This window comes from Corvus kubaryi, unplaced genomic scaffold (assembly GCF_017639235.1).
Source record: "Corvus kubaryi isolate FWS band 111438036 unplaced genomic scaffold, C.kubaryi_AGA036_p1.0 37300, whole genome shotgun sequence".
NCBI lineage: Eukaryota > Metazoa > Chordata > Aves > Passeriformes > Corvidae > Corvus > Corvus kubaryi.
This window is the reverse complement of record NW_024581093.1, coordinates 4,318-24,250: the sequence shown is the minus strand read 5'-3', so window position 1 is coordinate 24,250 and position 19,933 is coordinate 4,318. Positions and strand designations below refer to the sequence as shown.

Below are 19,933 nucleotides of genomic sequence, written 5' to 3'. Positions count from 1 at the left end.
GGCGAGTGGCAGCCGTGAGGGCTCAGGAACACAGGTACTTCCACTGCCCCGATGTTCAACCCTGCGTCGACAGGATGGCCTGGGGTGTATTTATGTAAGCTGAACACAAACCCTCAAACGATGCTGGGATCAGAAATTAATGTAAGGTAAGGGAAAATCTTCCAGACAGGGATTAGCTGAGAAACCCCTGCTGGGAACTAGAGTGAGTGCCAAATTGTGACAGGAAAGATTAATACTTCCAGAGGCATTACCACTACAAAACATCTGAGGGAAGAGTGTTTTTCTAGAACGTTTCCTCCTTCAGAGCAAGGGTCGTTACCTGCCACTGCCTGGAAAAACTCCTGCCCAGGTATTTTTAATGCACATTCCAGCACAGGGCAATGGAGTTCTCCTATGCCATATATCACTGCTAGGCAAAAATTAAGATATCCTAGAGATAAAGTCCAGAATGTTCCAGAAGTTTCTCTAACTGGTCTCTGCACACTGATGACACCTTCAGTGTTCAACTTGCCAACTCCAACAAAACCCCTTCAGGCAGGAGTTTCAGCAAACACCAAGTAGGATCTGTAAACTTTATTATCAAAGGAAAATGTCTGAAAAAAAGCCCTCAGAACATTCTTTCTGCCCATTGTCAGAAAATTCAAGCCCTCGGCCACATCCCATGTTCTCATCTTCTTGCACACTCTTTCATATCTGGTTTTGGCACTGCTCCTACAAGGGCTTTGACTGGGGATCTGTCCACACATTCCAGCAATAAATGACACTAACTGGAGTCATTCTTTAAAATATCTGTCAAATATAATTCTTTCAGTGTTTCGATTCTCACTGACTTGCCCCCACAGAGCTGGGATGAAGTCATAAATTATATGTTCTGCCACTCAATTTTCCCTGATTGTTTGGTAGAACCTCTCCACTAATACCCAGTGATCACCAGCCACCTCGTGGCTTAAGTGGTTTCCAATCATGAAAGATTTATCCAGTGTGACTTCCAGTCAATCACGGAGACACCGAAATGGCAATCAGGCTCTCTCCTCGAGACCACAGGCAAGCAGACAGACTCCAGAGAGGAGGGAAGGCAGATCAAAGTGCTGACTCCAGACACCCAAAATTCACAGAGAAGCTCCAACAGCTGCATATGAAAAACATCTCTGTGAGGAAGGCAAAAGTCCCAGCCCAGAGCCCAGCTCTGAAGGGTCCTGGGTCACAGCGTGCACAGGGAGCCCTCCCAAAGAGCCAGTACGTCCAGGGAAGAACTGCTTCCTGGGACAACACAGAATTCACAGAATCACTGAGGCTGGAAAAGACCTCCAAGCCCATCGAGCCCAATCTGTGACCGATCCCCACCTTGACTCCAGCCCAGAGCGCTGAGTGCCACATGCAGTCATTCCTTGGACACTTCCAGGGATCCAGGAGCAGCCACAGCTGCTCTGGGCACCCTGTGCCAGGGCCTCACCTGCCTCACAGGGAAGAATTTCTTTGCAGTATCCCATCTAAATCAATCCTCCTTCAGCATAAAACCATTCCCATGTCCCGTCAGCGTTTGCACTCTCTGTCCCTTGCTCGTATGTATTACCCAGATTAGAATTCCCTAAAACTCAGCAGCTACCACTCCAAGAGACAACTGGGATGGAACGGATGGCTGACAGCAGCTATCACCTACAGTCGGAGCACACAGGAGGTGACACAGCAGGTGACACCAGTGCCAACCGGGCACGCCAGGGCAGTGCCCACACACAGAACTCTGCTGCCCAGAGCTGTTTAACTGCAGCGTAACACAGCAGCTTCCCAGAGCCCACGAGTGCGGATCGCAGGAGAGCTACGGGGAATTAATTGCTCCAGAATGAAAACTAGAAGAGTAAGCACAATTTATTTTGCCACATTCTTAAAATGAAATAAGAAAACATTTAAACACTACAGCTTATTTAGATAATACACACTGGAAGACATCTTTTACCGCTGGCAGCTTGAAAGAAAAGAACATAATTACAATTCCAAGCATGAAATGAGCTCTCTTCCACACATGCCTGAACCAAGCCTGACTGTTCCACCAGCTGTAGTGAATCAAAGACGGCAGAATTCAACAGAAAGGCCTGAGAAGCAGCAGCTCTCTATGCCTTTAACCTGTAATTGAATGGCACCTGGATCCGGCAGGGCTGCTGAGGTTTTAGCAGTTGCAGATGTGCAGCTGATGTGGTGCAGGAGCATTTGATCTCCCTGGAATGTGGGACCCCAAACAATGCATCTGTGTGCTGGCCCACCACACGGCCGGGTGTGGGCCCGGGGGACACATAAAAGCCAACATTATACTGCAAGGGAAAAGAAAAAAGCCCCAGCGTGAGCTTGACTGTTGTTTAACTAAGAGAAAAACAATAGCAGCTTTGGTGGAAGTGTGTGCCAGAATGACCAGTGGCCACTTCCAGAGACATTCTTTGTTCAAGTGCTTCCACACTCCCTCGTTCGTTGGCACCTAAAATCACAAAGGTGCCGAAGGGGCTGCTAAACCCAAACCCTCAGCGACATCTGCACCTCCTGCTCCTCACAGAAAACGTTCAAACAGCTCCAAACTGGAGTTCTGGGCATTACATCCACAGTGAATCGAGTCTGGAGCCTGCCCATTTGGGAGGCACCAGTGTGACACAGCGACCACTCGTCACAAACCCCATCACTTCCACATCTGCTTCCCTCACAGGCTGCAAATCCTCACCCTGCACCAGGACAGACAATCCCAGCTACGACCCCTCCCCTGCAAACCCAAGCTGAACTTCATGCACAGCCTTGGGAAAGCCTCCAGGTGTGGGTGCTGTGTCCCCCTGAGGGGCCGAGCTCCAGGAGCAGCCGGAATCTCTGGCTTGGCTGCCGGCACCACGTGTACCCAGTGACACAGGCGTCCCTCCAGCCAGAGCAGGGACATCAAACAGAGCTGGACAACGGCAGAAAAACAAACAAGTTCACGGGAGTGAATGTTGTTAGACTGAGAGAACTCCAAGCCTGAGCCTGTGTTTGAACAGAGCTTCCCACAAGAACTGGACTGTCCTGAGAGGAGGAGCTGGGAGAGCTGCTGCCAGGGTTTCTGCTGGGGAATGAGGGGAAGCCCATCCTGGAAGGTTTGTGAAGTTATCCTGACCTCCAGAATCACCCCTTGCAGGTAACACAACCACGAGCGCTGCTCTCGGAGAAGTATTCTGAACATGTCCCAGAAAAAGACAGACTATCACTCTCCAGCTGAAAGAAGTGGACATTTCCCCTTCCACTCTGCACAGGTAACTTCATACGACACAGGCAGCACCGCAGGGATACATATAGCCTTCTGCTGGCTGCTTACAAGGTAAAAGAGAAGCAATTCAAATTTTAAAAGATAGGTTTAGGTCACTTTTCTATAGATAGGTTTAGGTCACTTTTCTATCACCTCAGCTGAATTAAAACGCAATATTGAAATTGCAGTAATTTCCATGGGCAACTTTAGCTACTCCATTAAGCTTCATATAAAAAGTTTAAAAATTGGAATGGCTACAATAAACTAAAAACCAGCAAATCTGACATAAAACTACCAAAATTACGATTATCTATATAAAATCACACAAACGTTAGCACATGCTATATATATGTGCAAAATTACTTATTCTGCCTGAAATCATCTCTGCTACAGTGATCTTTCCTTCCCCGTTTTTCAACCCCAAAAGGATTACCATTTCTTTCCAGACGAGAACTTCTGCCAACATTCTGGAGGGCTGAAGTCCAAACCATACATAGTTCAACAACAGCAGAGTTGAACAAAAAGGAAAACTGGAGCTTTTTTTATTTTAATTATACCTTGTGAAAGTATGGCTGAGCAGGGGGAAAAAGTAGTCCAAGTCATTGATTAATTCCAGAGTAATGAAGAAGGTTCATGGCACACTGCAATATGTATTTTACTAAATTCATTGGATTTATCACCAGCTTTTAACGGCTAAACTGGAGGTGGCTCTCCAGGAAAACTCCCACTGCTTGAATTCTCACGCTGGAATGGCTGAGAGTCCCCAAATTAATAATTTTACAGGCAAGGGTTTCATAACTGGGTCAAAGCAGGGGGATGACGGTATAAATTCTTCCTCACCCTGCAGAAAAAGCCAGGATCAAGCTCCTTTCCCAGGGATCCCCAAGGTTTTAACAGGCACAAAAATTCCAACTTTGCAAAATTGCAAAATCCAGCCTCTTTCAACACCTTTTAATTGAAGCCGTGCCAGGAGCGTGTCTGGAATTCTGAACCCACTTTCTCCTGACATGCAGCACAGCTCTGCACTGGCAGCATCAGGAACAGGAGGTTTCAAGAATAAAAACATCTAAATGGGCATCAAGGGGTAAAGCCATGAAGAATCCCAGGAGAAAAAAGACTGAAAAAGAGCAATTGGGAACTAGGGCTACTCCAAGGTACCTGATGGATCCTTAATGCTGAACATTCCAATGTTAAAGCCATGAACACTTATGGTTTTAACACAAACTGTCTCAATCCTTTGCCCAGGACACTCTGTCCTCCTTGTTTATATCCGAGAGTTGTTCCAAAGAAATGTATTAAGGACTAGAAAAAAAAAGTCCAGGATTTTCTTCATTCCTCGGAGCTACTGTAAATTAAATATTAATAGAGAAACTATTTCTGTGAGCAAAGGAAGCTCAGCACAGGGAGATTTTTTTTTTTTAACCAGATGTTTCACTCGCAAAAATATTCACTTTTAAGTGACACCTGACCTTAAAGCCACCACATCCTCCAGGGTAGAGGCACCAGTGGCAGCACAGAATTCCCAAATAAGCTGTGTCCCTGCTCAAAACCATACAATTGGTATGGTGACAGCACAGAAAATCACTATATTAGAGGGTAATTTTAATACTTTATTATAATTATTTAACTGAGCATTACAAAGGGGTCAGTCTCAGCCTAGGGCAGTGTCCTGGAGGTATCTAAATTACACACAAAAGCACCAGAAGACACCAGCAAGAGGTGACCAAACCCACAGTTCATCACTGGCAGCTTTTGGTGTGTAAACCATCAGAGTTGAGCTTTTTTGTTCACATCCTTTTGCTCTAGAGCCCAGGGGTGCTTGGGAGTGAGACATTGAGGAAAAACTCTGGTTGGGCCAAGAACACATCCCTGGAATTCCATGCTGTTGTTATGCCCAGCTCACTGCTGCAGTTATCTGTCCTGAAGATCTAATTAAACCTCTGGCTCATCATGGCCTGGGCTCACACAGGAGCATTTCACAAGGATGGAAAAAAGAGATGAAGCAGCTCTGAAGGCTCCTGTGGGCAGAGAGATGTTCATCCACATTCCTCTCATGGAGTCATGGAATGATTTGGGTGGGAAGGGACCTTAAAGCCCATCCCATCCCATCCCTGCCATGGGCAGGGACACCTTCCACTGTCCCAGGCTGCTCCAAGCCCTGTCCAGCCTGGCCTTGGACACTGCCAAGGAATCCAGGGGCAGCCACAGCTGCTCTGGGCACCCTGTGCCAGGACCTCAGCACCCTCACAAGGAGGAATTTCTTCCCAATATCCCATCCAGCCCTGCCCTCTGGCACTGGGAAGCCATTCCCTGTGTCCTGTCCCTCCATCCCTTGTCCCCAGTCCCTCTCCAGCTCTCCTGGAGCCCCTTTAGGCCCTGCAAGGGGCTCTGAGCTCTCCCTGGAGCTTTCTCCTCTCCAGGTGAGCACCCCCAGCTCTCCCAGCCTGGCTCCAGAACAGAGGGGCTCCAGCCCTGGAGTAGCTCCATGGCCCCCTCTGGACTCGCTCTACTCAGGCAGGTCCAAAGCAGCACTTGGATGGAAACCTCTCCTGGGGTCCCTGTCCCACATTCCCTGCAGACCACGGGACCAGCCCCAGGGACGGTCTCTGGCTACAGGAAATCCAAACTGCACTTCAACTGGAATTGTGGATGACCTTCAAGTAGGGGACATTTAAAAATACATCTGCATGTGCACACAGAGCTGTGGGTGTTTTAAATGCTTTCCTACCTCAGCAAGCTTGAGGTCAAGGGAATGAGGGAAGTTTCTCTACTTTATATACTCACGGGTTTGGCTAAATTCATATATTCAGGTTCCCCTTATAGCACTAAATAACCAAACACTGCAAGGAGAAAGAGAGGAGAATTTAGCAAAGGAAGGAGAATTCAGCTGTGCGACACCTTGCCAAAGGCAAAGCCCAGAGGAGCTGCTACCAGTTGGTTTAGACAGAGATTTCCTTCAGACTGTTGTAAAAGCAGCATTAAAAACGAGAGGAAGAAAGAATTCAGGACTGGGCAGCTGCTACATCCAGCTGCAGCCCCGACTAGTGACAGGAAAAGAATACATGATTATTCTTCTTCATTATTTGGTTTTGTGTTTTTGTTTTGTCCAATTATTTACTACCTGTTGCTATTTGGTTTTGACTCCATATAACTTCCATGTAGCATTAAAACCGTGTAATTATGTTAGTAAACATGATTTACCAGACAATAACAAGTAGACTTACTACCAGTCTCTAAGGTTACTCAAAATAATCAGAGGATCACAGAATATCCTGAGTGGGAAGGGACCCACAAGGATCATCCAGTCCAGCTCCTGGCCCTGCCCAGGACACCAGAGCAGAGATCAGAGCTGCCCTTGCCACAGGAATTCACAGACAGGACTCAGGAGCAGAGTTGGTTTATTCCTCCATTATTACCCTAAACCTCTCCTTAAACCTCTCCAAAGTTACAGTTCCAAAGCAAAGCTCTGCAATGAACGTCTTTCTACTAAGTTAAAATAGATTTCCCTGAATATTTATTTCCTACATTATCTTCAACCCAAACGTGCATTTCTCTTACAAAAGTTAATTCCAATTAAGAGAATGCTGAAAGGCTTCCTGCAAAAAACAACTACAGGATATTGGCAAGACTACAAGAATGAGGTAAAAACTACTGAAGACAACAAAATAATTTTCTTCTGACTGTGCAACATAAAAAGAAACGATATTTCTCATATGACACCAGCAATACATTTAGGACCAGCAGAGAATAACCAGAGCTATTCAGCGCTGACCTTTGAATCCTTGTTGTACTGTTCAACAGCTGAAAAATTATATAAAAGGATAAAAACGATCAAAATCAGAGAACTCCTCCCATCATACCCACTCATATCCATCAAACTGACCAGCTCTTCTCATTTTTGCAGCTCCTCCAAGTATTTGTCACCTCCAAGGTGGAGGTGCCACACACACGTGAACACATCTGGTTCTCCTGCTGCCATCCCATCTTTCACCAAACTGGGAAACAAACTGGGTGTCAAGACCTCCAGGAAATTCAGAATTAAGGTTAAATGTTAGGCAAGGAAACCAAGGACACTCACAGAGAATGTGCTCTGAAAACCACCTGGCTCAGCTCTATGGAGTCCAGGCCTCCCTGCAAGGCACGTGACAACTTTTGAACTACAACTTTTCCTAAAATCCTCTGGAGCCTGAAAGCATTAACATTTTCTAAGGGTACACAAGGAATTGATGGCTGTATTTTCACATTATTGTACACTAGGATGAGTCCAGACACACAAACCCCATCAAAATCCAACCGCTATTCTTTCAGATCAGAAAAAGCCCAGCTTCTGCCATTGGTGTAATGCTGGGAAGACTGGACATCAGCTTGGCAGAACCCTCAGGTATTCACTCTGCAGTTTAGATAACCACTGAAATAAACACCTGGAAACTCAACTCCAGTGACACAGTAAGGAAGAGTGTAAAACAAACACCATCTCCAACAAACACCAGGCCTCAGGCAGGAAAGTCATAGAAGTGCTTTAGGTTGGGAGGGACCTTAAAATTCATCACCACCCCCTGCCATGGACAGAGATACCAAGACCAGGTTTCTCTGGACCCCAGGTCCTTCTGTATTTAAAGAGTGTCACCACCTGCATCGAAGACACCAGTCTCGGGGACCTCCTGCCCGAAACACTAACAGAGTTTCGTGGTATCAATTCATCTTGATTGTGCAGTTTAAGCCTAGGACTGAAATCCCAGCCCGGGATAGACAACTCAGGGTATCTGCAGTGGTCTGTGCCTGCCCTACAACCAATGCTGGTTTTGGTGTTCCCGTGACTCCCCTACAAGAACCACCAGCGCACCCTCACCACAACCACCACCAGCTCCACGTCAGCACCACCAGGGCCAGCCCACTTGGACTGTTAACTCACTGGGGCAAAAATAAATGAAAAATAGGAAGCCATGACCAATTTTACTTGCAAAAGCAAACACAGCATCCATTTACAGTGGCGATTTCCCAAAATAACCCGTACACATGGCTGCCATCCCCGCTCCTCTGCGAGCGGTTCATCCAGAGGGGTGACGTTACACAAGCACATTCCTGGCTGATAAGGGAGCCCCACGCACCCAGTTCCCCAGAAATAGCTGTTGTGCTCCAAAGTAACCTCTAATATCGATAACGACAGGGATTTAAATTTCAAATAAATTTAGATGAAAGATTGAAGCGAGAATGTCAATTCCAGCACCGTGGAGATGCTTGTCTTCCATAATGAAGGAGCCCATAAAAATAACAAGGGAGAAGATTTACACCCAAGCTCCTCCAAAAAAAAAAAAAAAAGTAAAAAGAAATAGGGAATGAATTACTGATTTTTGCAGCTACTTAGTGGTAGGAACAGATGGTTCCAGGCAATAGTATTGACAACCTCCCAAGCTCCCACCCCCAAAGGTGAGCTGCTAAGTCTGTTCCAAACTCAAGAGTTAAAAACGTCGCAGCTGAGACGCTGCTCTCAGGGGAAGCGCCGAGGCTCAGCCGGTCCCACAGCTCCACAACTCCACTTTGCTCACTGCTGCTCTGCCTCGGCCCTCACCCAAGCGTTGTGCCTTCCCAAAACACCCCGAGGTGGCTCCTGCAGCCATCTGCCCGCTCCCGGGATGAGCCAGGGCCCTGGGAAGGGGAAGGCAGGCAAGGCATGGAACAGCTCTGAGGGGAAGCAGAGCTCTCAGTGTTTGTCCACCAGCCCAAAGCTACTTCTGAGGCCAAAGCCAGGCGTGTCAGCTTCCCAAAACACCCAGGCACAGGGAGCAGTTCTTGGAATTCCAGCCCCCGGGGAGCCTCTGCCATGGTGGGCACAGCCCACGGTCCCTCACTCCCTTCATGTCCACAAGTTTCTGCAAACACCCAAAACCTCCCCTCTCCCAGCTCCTACATGTCTCCAGCAACTGGAAACAATCAGCCTGTCCAGTCACAACCCAAGATCAAAACACTCCTTAAAGCAGTAACTTGTTAAACACAATTCAGCTTTGGATTTCTGGGGAAGTCCAGCAAACTACCATAAAACAGGGGTAACACCCAGCAGCAAAACAACTGCTGGAACACCTGAGTGAGTCCTCAAGCCTCTTGTTAAGCCAGGAAGGAATCAGGCTGAGCCAGCAAAGCTCAGCCCTTGTTCTCCCGTTGTTCCAGAATCAAAGCCCTGCCAAGAATTTAGCCAAGGAAACAGAAACACTGGTAACACCTGCTTCCCATCTCCACACAACATGGAACTACGGAATGGTTCGGGTTGGAAGGGACCTTAAAGCTCAGCTCCTTCCACCCCCTGCCATGGGCAGGGACACCTTCCACAAAACCAGGGTGCTCCAGGCCCCATCCAGTCTAACCTTGAACACTTCCAGGGATGGGGCACATCCAGCATTTTAGACTTAACTTTTCAGAATTGCTTCCTGGTTTTGTCAGAAGTCCCCTTCCAAGGACTATCAATGAAGCAGATCCATCACTTTCGCCTTTGGTTGCAATAACCATTTCCCACTTTTCCATGCACGGAGGACAGAACCAGGACCAGACTGCACCTCCCTGTTCATGTCAGACACTTGGGTGGCTCAGCCAAATCACCTTCCATACAAGGTTTCCATAAATTCACACTCTGGCTCTTCTGCTACTGAACACCTCCCAGCCACAATTCCCACCTCATTCCCCCCTCACAGGGGGTCCAGCAGCTGACCTGTTCCTTGGACAATGACTGTGCCACCTGCAGCCTCACTAAACATGCCCAAGTCACTGATGCATCTCCCTCCCAGGCAGGAATGAACTCCCTGAACACAGAACCACTCCCCTCACTCAAAGAACTCAGGATTTGAATGTCAAAACCTCAGGATCACCACTACCTACACAAAAGGGAACAAGAACATCCCAAACTTCATTCCAGAAGTACAAGAGAGCCTGGTCCTCCCCGTGGGCCTTTGGCCTGCAAGGTCCGGAGGCGGGAACATCTTGCACACCTCCTGCTGCCAAGAGCATCATCTGCACTTAATCACATCATGATGGATACCTTTGGAAAACGAGGGATTGCAGCCATATCATGTGTCACGCTGCCACTTCACTCCCCAGCCAGTGTCACTTCCTCAGGGCGGAGGCCACAGCTTTGAAGAGCTCTGTGGAACACCCATAAGTAAATAAAACCCTCGCTCACCACCCCACAACCTGCCCCCCAGCACTTTTACTTTTCCCAAGAGGTCACACCCAGGAACACCATTGCACAACAAATGGAAGCAGGAACCGGCCAAGAAACCTACAGATCCCTTCCCAAAAATCCCAGCCTCCCTCTGTCGCCCGGGCTGGGTGGCTCAGGAGCTTCCTCCACGAAATAACAGCCTGGCAGCTACTGGAAATGATGATCCCGTGCACTGTCTGCTTGTTTTAATGAACTTGTTCCTAAATGCAACTGTGATTTTTAAGCATAGATTACATGTTGGTTGGTATTAACCTACAACATCATAACCCAGAAGCGTGCATTTTTCAGTGTACGTTACATTAGCAGATATAAATCTACAAAATCCTAACTCAAAAGTATATTTCTTTTAAAAATTAGGATTTTTGTGGTCACAATATAGTCCCTCAGAGAACAAAATTATTCAAATCAAATAGATTCAGAGAAAAAGCCCAACCAGCCATTTTGCTTCTTTTCAAGCAGTTACTGACACGGTTTTCTCTAGTTCTAAACACTAAAGCAGGGAGAAAAAGGGCTGTATTTGGTTGTGAGTTGCTCTCACCAAGAACTCCCGTCTGTGCCATGGTGAATAAACGGACCAAAATTACACCCAATGAACAAGTCAAGCGAGACATTTTTCAAAGCAGCCCCTGCTCAGCTCAGGTCTGTTCATTAAGGTGCTGCATTGTGCTCCAGCTTGGCTTATTAGCAGTGGAAAGGTCAGGGAAAGTGAATTAATGGAAGTGCTGTGCTCTCCAACATCTGACATGCAAGAGAGGAGCCTCCCTACCTACACTGCTCCTGAAAGGTACCTTCAAATTGAGGGCATGTAGGTGGCACCTGCCAAAAGTGCCATGTGAATAACGTTGGCAATTTAACAAATTCTAGGAAAATACAGAGAACTGTAAAAGCAGCAATTCAACCACTCAAAGCAAACGCTTGTGCTGAGATTACAGTTGAAAAAGCAGCTTTTTCACATGGACAGGGGAAAGGATTTAAAGCTCTTTCCTGTAGGTCTCAGCAGGGTTTTGAGTCCAAAAACTCAAGGCTTGTTTGACCCACAAAGAACTCCAGGCTCACAGTTAAGCCACCTCTGCTTAACCTCTGCTGGCGGTGAAGATACAGCTTTAGAAGTTAAATTTATACTGTGTCACCTCAGTGCTGTCCAAGAGACCAGAACATGGCCACACAAACACTTACTGCTCCGAAGGGCCATGCAGACCCACCTCACACACAGGGAGGACAGTGTAGAGGCTGGGGTGTTCCCCACTGACCCCACCTCCCCTTCCCAGGATGACCCACATGGCAGCACAAACCCAAACTGGCCCTGGTGAAACGCTCCGGGCAAACCCGCACCTGGAGTGCCACCCAGCTGCTTTACGGAGCTCCCAAAATCTGTTTTTCCCAGAGAAAGGGCTCTAGCAGAAGTCAGCAAACCCACAAAGCCACGCAACTCTGCCTCTTTAATGCTGCATTGAATCATGGAATTGTTTGGGTTGGAAGGGACCTTGAAGCTCATCCCATTCCACCCCTGCCACGGGCAGGGACACTTTCCACCAGCCCAGGTTACTCCAAGCCCTGTCCAGCCTGGCCTTGGGCACTGCCAAGGATCCAGGGGCAGCCACAGCTTCTCTGGGCACCCTGTGCCAGGGACTCACCAGCCTCATGAGGCAATTCCTTCCCAGTATCCCATCCAGCCCTGCCCTCTGGCACTGGGAAGCCATTCCCTGTGTCCTGTCCCTCCATCCCTTGTCCCCAGTCCCTCTCTAGCTCTCTTGAAGCCCCTTTAGGCCCTGGAAGAAGCTCTAAAGCTCTTTCTGGTGACTTCTCTCCCACAGGCTGAACAATCCCAGCTCTCTCAGACTATTAATTCCCCTTGTACATGGCTTCCCCTCCCCAAGCCCTGCTTCGCAACACACCAGCTTCTTAACCCAAAGGCCAACCCTTTCACACCCCAGAACCTCACGGAAAGCTCTCCTTGGCTCCACAATGACCAACACGCTAAAGAATCAATGTACACTGCACTGCCATAATGTTATCTTCCAGCCCCTCTAATCCGAAAGGGACAAGAATTGAAACACATGGGAAAAAAGGCAGCAAGCTCAGAAGAACACTTCCTGCAGAGAAATATCTTCCTGGTGGAATACTGAGCTCGATTTCCCCCAGAGCAGTAAAACCTGAGAACCGTATGTGAACACGTTTAAGAGCATTAATAGAAAAACACCGAGCAGTTAAGTGAAGTCACGTTCCACCTAAACAACGCTCCCATTATTGCAGCATCTGACTTTCCGAGGACAATTCAATCCTGGCAGCATGTACTGTAATTGCTTTTCCACTCCAGGCCTCGGCTTTACAATCGTGCCCTTCTCGGGAGGTCAGAACGCGCGGCTGCAGCTCGGAAAGCAATTCTGTTCCTCATTCATCCCTTTAATCTCACACCTGCATATTCATTAGGAACTCCCTGAAACACCACTGCCAAAGCCACTAGCAAAGCTGCTGCTTGGAGAAAGCCTTGACCCCACTGCTTCCCTGGGAAGGTGTCGGGAACACGCGGATGGCACCGGCTGTCGGCGTCGGTGCTGGGGAGCAGTGGAGTCACCAAAGGCCAGGACAAGCCCAGCGTGGCGCAGCCACCCCTGCTGCCAACAGCAAAAAGAGCAGCAAATACCACTGCCCAGAGAAGCTGTGGCTGCCCCACCCCTGGAAGCGTCCAAGGCCAGGTTGGACGGGGCTTGGAGCAGCCTGGGCTAGTGGAAGGTGTCCCTGCCCATGGCAGGGAGTGGAACAAGATGTGCTTTAAGGCTCTTCCCAACCCAAACCATTCCATAACTCTGTGATGACCTGGCTTGCTTCAAGCAAGTGCTTCCCAACAGGGTTGTGCAAACACACCTGAATTTTGGGTAAGTTTTTGTTATCCAGGTTTGAAAAGGACAGTTTGCATTCAGAAAGACAAACACCACTTACCCCCAAAACTTGTAAGGAAAACCTTTGTCCCCAGCTATGAAATAAAACAGGCAGCAGACAGCAACCAGCCTGATTTATAACTGATATCAGGGCTAAGCTGGGTTTTTCAGGGCCCTGCAGAGCTCCCGGGAAGGAGGACAGAGCTCCTGCACACGCCAGGAAAAGGGCTCACACCTGATACACTTTAATTACCTAACAGCACCGAGAGTCACCAATGCCTACCCGGCTTTGTCTCACTGTGAAAGGCTTCTCCTGCTATTAATATTCACCAGGGGAAGCTGAAATAACAACTTGTCTCCATCTGAATACTTTGAAATTATCATGGCCACACTAAACACAACGGTTTTTATTTTTTTCCCCTCCAAATCCAGGACAAAAGACACCTATCAGCCTGCAAAGGCAGCCGATGGAGCAGAGCTGGACTGCACCGAGCAACTCTCCAGCAACAGCCTTTATCGTGCTGACAACCTCAACACAAATAATCCCCCTGCAGCCTGAACCAAGAGGTCAGCCAGGGATCTAGGGCCCCAAGGCAGGAGCCACACACTGTAGTTATCCAGCAGGAGCCTTCTCCATAGGATTTCTGGGCATGCTGGGGGTGACCCTGAGCCTGCACTGCCACGCATCCCCCCACCCCAACACGCACTGCCCAGCTGAGCCCACCCAGCTTCTGCTCAGCTCCCATCACACCAAACCACCAGCACAGCAAAAAAACCAGCCAGAACAACCCCCTGTCTACAGCTCCAGCCACACCAGCGGGATTTCTAGGACAGCACCAGCCTCTCCCACCCTCTCACACAAAACAGAGGCAAAAATCTCGTTTTTCCCCCTAAATTGCACTCTACGACAGCCTGTTATTTCTGCATCTGTTAATGCTCCCAAAAAGTTGAATCCTAACACTGCATCCAACTGTAGTCTCAGCAGATTGGGAGGTTTCTCTGCCCAAAATGAAACGTAGGTGCCATCTGTTTCAATTAGGCTAATCACAAGAAGACGTAACACTGGGAAACTCAGAGACTTTGGGTTTTTTCAAGACATTTTGAAAGCGAAGAGAAAGAAAGAGGACTGTGGTATTATTTAATACTCAGCAGTCAGCAGCACCAACAAGCTGCACAGTCTGCTTGGGCAAACCTGTGCTGGAACTGCCCACGCAGGAAAGTTCACTTTGATTTCACTGAGGTCAGAGAAAAACTTGCTATATTCAAAATTATCTAAAATTAAAAAGACATCTCAGAACTACAGACAACTCCCAAGATATTCTTGGTTAGTACCTTTTAGATATTCCATAGAACTTGCAATTTTTGCCTTCAAATTGCAGAAAATAAAGAAAAACATTTTAAAAAGGCAAAACCAAACAGTCCAACAGAGACACAAGCAGTTGTTAGGGAATAAACCAGAAATTTTGGAAAGAAGCAGAGTCAATATTTACCGATTCCATAGTTGAAAGCTGTTCTTCACAGGACATATATTAAAATCCAACAGAGGTGTGTCCCAAAAACGCTGTGTAATCTGAAAAACACAGGAATTGGCTCATTAGAAAATTAAAACAAGTGAGTTTTATTCACAACACACACACTGGATTTGAGTACATGATGGTTACCCAGTACAAACCCTTGCCTAATCCACAAATAAACTTCCTGGTAACGACTCTGCCCAAACAGCAGAATAAAGGAAAGCATGGAAGCTCCACCAAGCACCCACCTTGTCCCGTAACTTTCTGGTAATAGTTTTTTTTTTTTAAATCACCTGCTTCAAGGTTCCTGCAACCATCTGGGTGGGCTGAGAGGCATTTTATTTACAAATGAGGGTATGTCACCCCCCCAACCCTGAGCAGCTCACGAACCCACAGACAGGCAGGGCCAGAACGAGCTCCCGTGCTGGGAATTCACCTTCCCAAACAACCCCTGTGGAATTATCCATGGCACAAGTGCTCTCTTTTCAAGCACACCTCTGCTCTGAATAGCAGTGAATCTATTCATTCTACAAACCTCTAACGTGATTTTCTTGACCAGCTCTTGCTGTACCTTCAAGGATGTTTTCCCAGCTACAAATTCCCAAAGCGAAATTTCTGACGCCGGGCAGGAACCAGCAGGAGCTCTCAGCACCCAAGGCCAAGGGGAATTAGATTCATTAACTGGCACATGAAAGCACTGGCAGATTCCAAGCCCAAAACCTGCACTCCTCACCGTTCCCAAGGTGGAGAAGCTCAGTGGGATGGTGAGGGACCCGTAGGTACGGAGAGCAGCAAAGTGAGGCACTGGGAGCACTGGGCCTTCCCCAGTGCCAGTGATGTTATTCTGGTCTGCTTAAACAGATGCCAGCTCCACATCCTGCTCATGCCAAATTCCCCAAAACCCCATATTCCATCCAATCTCTAGACACTGCAAAGCACACCAAGGGACACAGTGACCAATCCTTGCTCCAGTTGCAGGGAAAAATATCTGAATTTCTTGCCTTGCAAAGCTGGTGACAATTTTATGCTTTACCGCTGCTCGTCACCTTACAAACAACTTCTCTGATGTAGCTGGATTTGGACAGCTGCTTTCCAACGGGATGGTTCCTTCCAAGAACCATCCAGGAGAGACTCTGAGGCCAGCTGGGACTGATACACAGTGGAGGAGATCGGGAACCCTGGGAGAGCCTTGTTTGTTTTGGGAAACTTTCACTCCCCAATGAAAAGCCAAAGGGAAGATGTCCAGATGAGCAATGCAGCTGCATCCAGGGTAGAGCTGCTTCCAGCTGGGCTGAGGGAAGTCTTGGGAACCTCAGTGAAAAGGAACAGGCCAAAATAAACCCCAAAACCCATAGGAAGATGTGAAGGCACAGGATCCTGACTCAAAGAAAGGAATCCTGCAGCAGGTAAACTTCTCCAGATGAGCAAAATAGTAGTTTTCTGGCATTTTTCTTTGAGAAGAGCAAAGGAGATACAGACACATGGCTACCTCGTGGATTTTCCAAGGCCAGGGAGCCTGAGGGATCCCCTGATGGGAACTGCAGCCCTATGGAGCATGATGGCAGTACTTGCACAGCACCTTTTCCAGCAGGATTCCCCTACTCCTTTTATCCTCTCCTGCACAGTAACAGCCACATCACTAATTAGCACTTCAACAGCAGTAAGAGATAAACTGGGGGAACAACAGCTGAACTTCCAACTACACTGTCTGGAAATTCAGCAGTGCTACTTTGCTGACAGTACTGACTGCCACAGCATCATGGAATGGTTTGGGTTGGAAGGACCTCAAAGTCCATCCCATTCCACAGCCTGCCATGTGCAGGGACACCTTCCACTGTCCCAGGCTGCTCCAAACCCCATCCAGCCTGGCCTTGGGCACTGCCAAGGATCCAGGGGCAGCCACAGCTTCTCTGGGCAACGACTATGATCAACTGTGAACAGAATTACCAAAAAGTCTACAGAAATCAGTCCCAGGACACTGATACACCATTTTCAAGGCCTGTTTACAGCTGCTTCCTGGCCCACATACAGCAAATTTATTCATTCCTTGGCTCACATATAAACATGCATAAAGTATCGTAACGCTGAAATAGCAACCACACATGAGCCAAGTAATTTTCACAACGAACATGGCACCATTTTTTAATGAAATTGTTATCAAATCACTTAGGAACGCAGCAAATACTCCAGTGGGAGATGCCCAGCACAGCCTCACTAGCTGTACGTGGTCAGGTCACTCGCACAACGTTCCTGCTGCACGCAATCCAGCATTTCAATTTAAACCCAAATTCACTTCCAAAAGCCACATTATAATTAATGAACACATCTATCCATCCCATTTTCTTAGCTTTAGCTGATGAAAATGTATCACTTCACAAAGTATCATCACTGCCCTTGTCCCTCCTGGGAACTTGCAGAGCTGACCATGGACAATGCTCCAACCCTGCCGAGCTCACGGTCACTGCACAGGAGCCATCTTCAGTGCACCACGGCACACACTGGTCTTCCTGTGCCTTGAAATGGTCATAGAAATACCAAATAATCAAGTGCTCAAGGTGGCCAGATTCCGGCTTAAAACAGGTTCAGTCTTTCAAAACTTGGGATACTTTCTTTTCTTTTAACGTGGAGCAACTTGGTAACTCTGGGCAAGCAGACAGTTCCACCAAAATAAATATATAAATGTTTAAACTTCTAAGTTTTCCCACCAGCTCCTGATCTTAACACTGACCATGGGGTCCCTCAGCATTTCTCCAAATTAGTGATTCTTGCTGCACCCACACACAGATCAGGACTTCACATTCAGAGCACAAAGTGCAACTTCTGCCAGCATTCCACCAAAAAAATTGGGAATTATATAATTCAAACCTCCTTAATAAAAGGGTATCTTGTAACTCCACAGAAATTAGTATTTGAAGATGGAAAATGCTTCACAATCCCAAGCTGTGACCTGAAAAACACTGGCATTAGCTATAGACTCCACACCATAGCAGTTGGGATGTGGCAGCAACACCAACTGGTCCCAACACCGAGGTGGGAATTGGCTTCCTTGAAGGAATAAACCAGTTCTGTGCAGATGCAGAGTCCCTACAAGGGTCTCCATGAAAAATGTGTTTGAGAGTCAATGATTTCATATGTCTCCATATTTCTAAATTTGATCAATAATGCAGAAAGGTTCTGCTGAAATCTCATTTCACAGGGAGCAGGAAAGAAGCCACTGATGGTGTCTCATCCCAGGAAACCCAGAGGCCAATATCCCCACAAATGTGTGCCTCCCCCTTAGTGTTTCTTTGAGGGAAGAAGTTGTATTTGGACCCCAAGGGAGACTTGCACCAATTCAGATTTTATGGTGATCCAGAACTAGGCAGCGTAACAGGATATCAGAGATTTAGATTCTGGTTTAGACCAACTTTTGAATGGAAAAAATCTCTAGGGAGTAAGAGAACCTTTTTCCACAGCACTCATCTGCTTCCCTCAAAATAATTCCAGGAAGAGACAGAATTTCACTAAGGCATCTCTCTGAGGGGCTCCAGTGAAAATACACCCAGGGGAGCACCCGAGACCCACGGAGCTCCTGCTCTCAGATAAGCTCCATTACCTCCGACACAGAACCAAGGGGGAACGACTGCAGCAAATTTGGAGGGAGGGGAAATTTGGAAATGTTTTCCTGTGCACTCCGTTGGCACAGCTCAGTGCCTGCCTGCACAGCCTGACACAGCACAGCCAGAGCTTTCACCTGCTGAAATGGGGAAAAACGCTTTAAATCCCATTATAATTCCAGAACCTGAGCAAATAGAGACTGGGGAGTGGGGGAAGAACCCATGAGCAGCAGCACTACAAACCCCACAGATGTCTTCCATAAATATCCACGGGTTCCTTCCACAACAACAGCGATTCTATTCCTGCCTGGTTACAGCACGCAAGTCAGATAAGAATCCCAACAAATGCTGGAGTCTGGGAAAGAAAACGTGCCACCTCTACAGAAACAGTGCAGAAATCCCTGTCTCTGGAGCTTTGTCTATCCCATCCCAGTGAGAGCCAGAACACCCATGCCCAGCACAGCAGGAAAGCTTTCCTGGCCCCCGCCAAGGGATGGACAGCAAATATGGATCATCAGATTTGTGGCAACTTCCCTCAGGAGCCTGGAAAAGCACCCCCAGACCACTCCACACAGCTCAGCACTCTCTAGAGAGAGGAGGAAAAGAAGAGGTGTTGCTCTGTAGATCTGAAAGGGGATAAAGAGTTGTTTCCAAGAAATCCACATAAATTTGAGATAAATACCCCCCTGCAGCCTATCAGGGGCTCCCAGCACAGCCATCTCCAGGTGCACACACACAGCAAACCCTCACGTTCTGCAGCCACTCCCACCCTTTTCGGAGAGATTCCCAGCACTGGGGTGAGCTCCAGGACCTGCCTTTCGCTGCAGTTTACGAACATTCCCGCAGCAATCGCAAACCAACTATGCTCAAACAGCACCAGCTACCCAAGTGAAAAGCCAAAGCACACAGAGAATTTCACTAGTCCTAAAAAAACTACCTTTCAGTGTGTTTGACTGTGACACAACCGTAGCATCAAGTAAAATTTAATTAGACGGCTTTTGGAACAAAAGTAGGTGATATATTCTTGGTCTTAAAGCTCCTTTATTTTGCCCTGCAGATAAGATGTATGCTGAGATCTACAGTTCTTAAAGCTTGTGTTGTCTGTGCTACTTGATAAAAAATACAAAATAACCTGATACAGTCCTCAAAAACACAGACACTTCTGTGGGCTGAAGAGCCCAAGATTCAATTTGTCCCACTGTAAAAAGCACAAAGGATGGGAAAGCTGTGATTCCTGGAAAACCACACTGTCCTTTAAGAGTTTTAATTGAAAGTCTGACATGGACAATGCAGTCCCTAGGAACTGGGGGTTGACAGAAGCCTAAATTCAGAAATGACCAAGATGTTTCTCCAGTGAATTAGGAGAGGTCAAGATCTGTGATGACACATCATAGAATCACAGAATGGTTTGGGTTGGAAGGGGCCCCTAAAGTTCAACTTGTTCCACCCCCTGCCAAGGGCAGGGACACCTTTCCCTATCC

At 47.5% G+C, this 19,933-nt stretch overlaps 1 protein-coding gene across 1 annotated transcript in view; it reads right to left on the bottom strand.

Moving 5' to 3' along the window:
• The window catches only part of ANKRD11 (ankyrin repeat domain 11), a 111,631-nt gene extending 95,916 nt beyond the window's left edge, over positions 1-15,715 (bottom strand). Inside the window, exons 1-2 of the mRNA XM_042027000.1 lie at positions 15,392-15,715; positions 14,833-14,912 (exon numbers count right to left, since the gene is read on the bottom strand). The gene's annotated coding sequence lies outside the window, so the exon portion shown is untranslated. The remainder of the gene's footprint in view (positions 1-14,832; positions 14,913-15,391) is intronic.
• Positions 15,716-19,933: the final 4,218 nt, after the last annotated feature.